The sequence below is a fragment of the Ascaphus truei genome, chromosome 22, assembly GCF_040206685.1.
Source record: "Ascaphus truei isolate aAscTru1 chromosome 22, aAscTru1.hap1, whole genome shotgun sequence".
NCBI classification, from domain to species: Eukaryota; Metazoa; Chordata; class Amphibia; order Anura; family Ascaphidae; genus Ascaphus; species Ascaphus truei.
In genome coordinates this window covers 9,091,678-9,097,677 of record NC_134504.1, presented here as the reverse complement: position 1 = coordinate 9,097,677, position 6,000 = coordinate 9,091,678, and positions in this window count along the sequence as shown.

The following is a 6,000-nucleotide window of genomic DNA, read 5'->3' as shown; positions in this document are numbered from 1 at the left end:
AGGCGGTGGGAAGGCAGTGGGAAGGGGGAGGGGAGGCGGTGGACAGCAAGGGGGGGCAGTGGACAGGAGGGGGGGGCAGTGGACAGGAGGGGGGAGCAGTGGACAGGGGGGGGAAGTGGACAGGGGGGGGCAGTGGACAGGGGGGGGGCAGTGGACAGGGGTGGGGCAGTGGACAGGGGGGCGGGCAGTGGACAGGGGGCGGGCAGTGGACAGGGGGGGGGCAGTGGACAGGAGGGGGGCAGTGGACAGGAGGGGGGGCAGTGGACAGATGGGGGGGCAGTGGACAGATGGGGGGGCAGTGGACAGGAGGGGGGGCAGTGGACAGTGGACTGGAGGGGGTGGACAGTGGACAGGAGGGGTGGACAGTGGACAGGAGGGGGTGGACAGTGGACAGGAGGGGGGGCAGTGGACAGGAGGGGGGGGCAGTGGACAGGAGGGGGGGGGCAGTGGACAGGAGGGGGGGGCAGTGGACAGGAGGGGGGGGGACAGTGGACAGGAGGGGGGGGCAGTGGACAGGAGGGGGGCAGTGGACAGGAGGGGGGGCAGTGGACAGGAGGGGAGGGCAGTGGACAGGAGAGGGGGCAGTGGACAGGAGAGGGGGGGCAGTGGACAGGAGAGGGGGGCAGTGGACAGGAGAGGGGGGGCAGTGGACAGGAGAGGGGGGGCAGTGGACAGGAGAGGGGGGCAGTGGACAGGAGGGGGGGCAGTGGACAGGAGGGGGGAGCTGTGGACAGGAAGGGGGGGGGGCTGTGGACAGGAGGGGGGGCAGTGGACAGGAGGGGGGGGCAGTGGACAGGAGGGGGGGCAGTGGACAGGAGGGGGGGGCAGTGGACAGGAGGGGGGGGCAGTGGACAGGAGGGGGGGCAGTGGACAGGAGGGGGGCAGTGTCACACACACACACACACACCTCAGTCCCGTGATGCGCCCTTTCTCAGTTCCGTGCGGGGGGGGGAGCGGGAGGTGAGTGCGGGAGTGGAGCGGGAGGTGAGTGCGGGAGTGGAGGGGGAGGTGAGTGCGGGAGCGGCTTCCGGGCGCGTCTTAGGTGGGCGCGTGTCCCCCCGCCGGGGAGGGAGTGGAGCGGGAGGGAGGTGAGCACCAGGGAGGGGGGGAGGTGAGTGTGAAGGGGGGGGAGAGGACAGAGATATATGTATGTGTGTGTGTTTTTTTTTTTGGACCTTTGGCCCGTCACTCCGCCTCAGGCCAATGAGAGGTGTGGGGGGCGGGCCAAGGGACCAATGAGATTGCCGCTAGGGACGCAGACATACAGTGCTTTCAGAAATATATAGTAGATACAACAAAAGGCAAAAATGCTGAATGCTACATCCAATTTGACAACATACATAGTTAAATACCTCAATGTTAGAATTCTCATGAGTAAGGGTTATTTAGTTAACCCCTTTGGCAAAGCGTTATAAGCCTGCAGCCACGTCACGGCATGACCAGTATATGCAGGTCCTAACACCACCTGTGAAAATTCTCATTAGCCTCTGCAGTGGAGGGAGAACGGCCTTAATAGACCTGTCCTGCACAGGAAAATGGAAACATCTGCTACTTAAAAAGTAGTGTGGGGTGAGCTTAAACCCTGGGAGGAGGGGTCACTAACCTCCAACCAACTGATACCAGTTGAAAAAAAATAAAAATGAATAAACACACAATCCCAGCGAGCTCTAACCCCAGAACCCACTGGTGCCAGCACAGCACTGGAGCTCATGTGAAATGTAGGTGTGTTGATAGGGGCAGGCCTGGTACATTGCAAAGAATGGTGGTAGATGTTTATGATGACAAGGATACTGAAGTGCTGTAGTGCTGATCTCATGGAGGTGTTCATGCTTGATCTACTGATAGCTTCAGGACCACCAGTTGACATGGGTTCCCTTTACTTGACGATGCACTGTCCGCTGACTCGTACCCACTACCTCTGGTATGTTCTGCTCTGCCAGGCTGGGACGACTCTGCCACCTCGTGGTATCTCTCGCCAGGTTCCTTGGGACAGCTTTTCTCTTGCCTCTCTCTGCAGGTCTCCTGCTCATGTGCTCCTCTCTTGCCCACAGGGCATGTCCATCATTATACTTATGTGCTCATAAGAGTGTTACATACTGTATATATACACACATATAATGTTAATAAGCATGCATGCAATCATCATTTCTACATTATGCAAGCTCCTTTCTAATATGTAGATTTTCTTTTTAATTCCAGTGAAGCAAAATGCAGCAATATATTTACTTGAACTCCTTTAGTTCTGGGAGGGGGGGGGTGAATGAAATAATCCAGAGACATTCGATGGGGAGCAAAAGAAGGCCGACAACAGCTGGAATGGGTTCCTCCACTGGACCTCGGTTTACTGGCCAGCAGACAACTGAGCAGTGTTGTCAATGTTTTGTGCTAGCCTCGCCTGCAAGCAAACAATTTGGTAATGTTTCACAGGCACATCTTTTGGTGTGGTTTGTTCTTTAGTTGATTGCTTTATTTATGTTCTCTTATTTCACAACATTAAAATACCCATGGGATAGGGGGAAACGGACTACATAACTAAGCTGCAAAATTGCTTAGCATGACACAATATGACACTAGTACATCTGCTTTGAATGAAGGACTTTGTCACTCACGATCAAATCTCTGGAATTATAAAATGAAGTATTGTACGCCTAACCGGGCCAACTAAATAGAACCACACCACATCCAGAAACATAGATCCAGGATCACACAGTCTCATTAATCATGTGAAAATACCCTACATTAAGTTACACTGGAACAGAATTTGGGGGTAATTCAATATACCTCGAAGGGGTCAATCGCACCCCGATTGGACGCAAACCCCATTGACTTGAATGGGATTTTTCGGACCATTGCAGCGGGATTAGACACTTCAAAGTGCTGTATATTGAATTCCCCCATGATATTTACTGGGGTTGCACCAGATTCACTAAGCAACAGGGTAATGGTATGCAGAAATAAGTCCTGTAAAAATAGTCATTAGAATATGGCTGATGGGAATAATGTGGTTTAACAGGAGTGCGATTACAGGCACAGCCCCTGTACCAATGGGCATACAATCTATATTTTGTGGCAGAGGCACAGGGAGATAAAGGAGGTGACACCGGCAATTGAACCAGGCTCCCTTGCTTCATACTCAGGGTAATTGGTTTCATAGTCAGTGCCTTTAATCACTGAAATACTTCTTCAGCCAATAGCATAGGCCTCTCAGCTTTGCTTAACATCACGTTAAATAGGCTAATGCTGCTTATTGAATCTGGGCCATAGTATATAAGTCCAAGGAATGTTGATAGATTGTTATTAAGAAACCTAAAGAAGGAAACAGTACTCCAGTGGACTTGTGAAAAAAAATCTTTTTTTTAATGTTTCAGTCCCCTTTTGAACCTTTGTTAAGACATCTTAATTAAAAATTGAATTAAAAATTAAAATTAAGCCAGCAACCCAAACATGTAGCCCCAGATTCACAGAGTTGTCTGTCTGAGCAGAGGGGGCTTGCTGGACGGTGTGGGGCTTGCTGGACGGTGTCTGCCGAGGTGCCTGTCAGTGAGGGCCTGCTGGTGGCAGTCAGGCAACACCCATGAGCACCCTCTGACAGGCACCACTATGGGCCCCCTCCACAAGCTTGAAGCAGTCTCCCTCAATCCTCCAAGACAGCAGGTAGTTACACTCAGCTCCTCTACCCTTCTCTCCCACTGACACCCTCATCTCGCCCTCTCCCCTCCCACTAATTACATTGTCGGGTTCTGATGAATGTTTGCACTACTTATACAGACCCATAATAGAGAGAAAGATAGGAAAGTTAATATCACACCGGAAACAGCAACACAATATTAACACATACCAATTAGCAAGTAGAAAAACAAGGGGCTAAGTCACAACGCTAACATTAATAAGGGTAAAATTCCAGTTATGCTATTTGGCTTTTCATAGGATGATCTCGGGTAATAAAAGTACAGTATATGTTTGAGCCAATAACACATCCTACACTCTTTATCTTCAGAAGGAAGAGAAATAAATAATTGAAAGACGTTTATGCAAAGAAAAGATCAAGGTTGGGTCATGCGTTACATTTTAAATACATTGAAACCACTAACTTCCTCCTAAGTTCTCATAACAGATTTAAGCCGTTTTACAGCTGTGGACCACATGCTAGGGGGAGAGTCAGCAAAACAGCCCGATCCAATGTTTCAAAGAAGAAACTTCAATCCAACCTACATAAACATTCCAAAGTGAGCTCGGTAGTTTTGATAAGCTTACCACAGCTTACGAGAAATCGAAGAAGAAAGCTTGGAAGAATAAAGCAAGATTTTGCCCTCATAAGTGAAGTATGAAAACCATCTGAAGTGGAGATAAATGAGAGGTTTCACATGTACCACTAATGATGGAAGGATAATTATGAGAAGGACTATGGGTCTCACAGGTCCATGAAGCCCCTGGGCTGCAAAAAGAGTAATTGCAGATGTAGTATTAATGTTCCTTCTGATAACACAGAAGATCCCATCATAATAATATGATTGAGTTGCCATAGGATGCCATAAGATTAATTAACAATGTTGGTACAGCATGTGATGGTAGGGGCAATATGGCTCACATATTAAAGGTTAAGCAAAGCCATTGGCCCGATCCATGTAGATGGATACATGGGATTTACCCTTTATATCCATTTTTATTCTTGCTATGTAAATCTTTATATTGTGTAAGATGAGATGCAGGTCTTCCTATGTCTCCTTGGTGTACGAGGTTGGTAATACACATACCCAGCCTGCCCATGAAGGGATCCAAAGGGAGAATGGGGAGTGGTGGTAATCGGGTGTGGGGGACGTTCCATTGCTGGGTATGAGCCCATAGGCACTTTTCCCATTGGCCTGTTTGAAATCCCCACTCTCCTTAAGACCAACCCAGGGGGTGTTCCTAGATGCATGGTCATTGCTCCCAGCCTGGATTGGTCCATCACAGGCGAGCCCTCACTCTGTGATAGGACAATGCGTAGCATCAGTATTATGATTGGTCAATATCCCACGCCCCATGCTTCCTTAAGTGAAAGGGGAAACTATGTAAGGAACTACCAATTTTAGCTCACTGTGGTGTGCTCCGAGGGCTTGGCCGGAGGAACCCCAGAACAAGACTCGTTGTCGATCTCAACATGACATTCGAAATTGCGTTTGCAGAAATAGCATCTCCGAGGTCTTTAGGGCCGGACCCCTATGGAACGTGGAAGCTGCTCTAGGCTTGTTAAATGGCACCCAGGACGTAGCTAGCTAGGATTCCCCTGTAACGCCTATTTTGGTGAGTTTGAGCTCTTTTCTGTTCATGTGTTGTGCCTGTTGGCTCTGGCCATAATACAACTGCTTTATTCAACTCCTTTGTCCTGGCTGGTGCTACAATCCCGGTGAATTGTCCTGGTCTCTCATGATGCAGCATATCCCAACATATCTCACCAAAAAAAAAGAATAATGAATATGGCTACATCTGTACGTTCATTATTTGGTTTCTCAAGCAAACCCCCTATTCAGAATGTAAGCTCTTCAGGGCAGGGACTCTTCTTCCTAATGTTTGCTTTGCTGTGTGAGGCACCTATTCCTATTGTGCATTATGCATTATACCCTTGTTATATTGTTGTGTCTATTATTATTGTGAAGCGCTACTGTATGCGCACGGATGGCGCTATAAAAATAAAAATATACGTACATACATATTATGGGTAACTCACAGGAACAAAATATTAACTTCCTCTACAGTAGGCTCCACAAGCTCCTGAGGAAGTGACCAATAGCGTCACGAAACGCGTAGGGAGGAGCCTAATTGTGTTGCCGACCGTGTGGGCGCTGGGACAATCGATCGCGACCGCGGGGACGAGCTTCTAAGAAACACTGCTACAAGCGGAGGCTCCTTTTGGACACACTGTAAGTGTGATTCGCTGTTATGTTATTTTTAAATGAAAGTCTTGCAGTTCTGCACCACCCCTTTCCGCTTTGTTTATCCCCTGGGGAAATGGATCCGGTG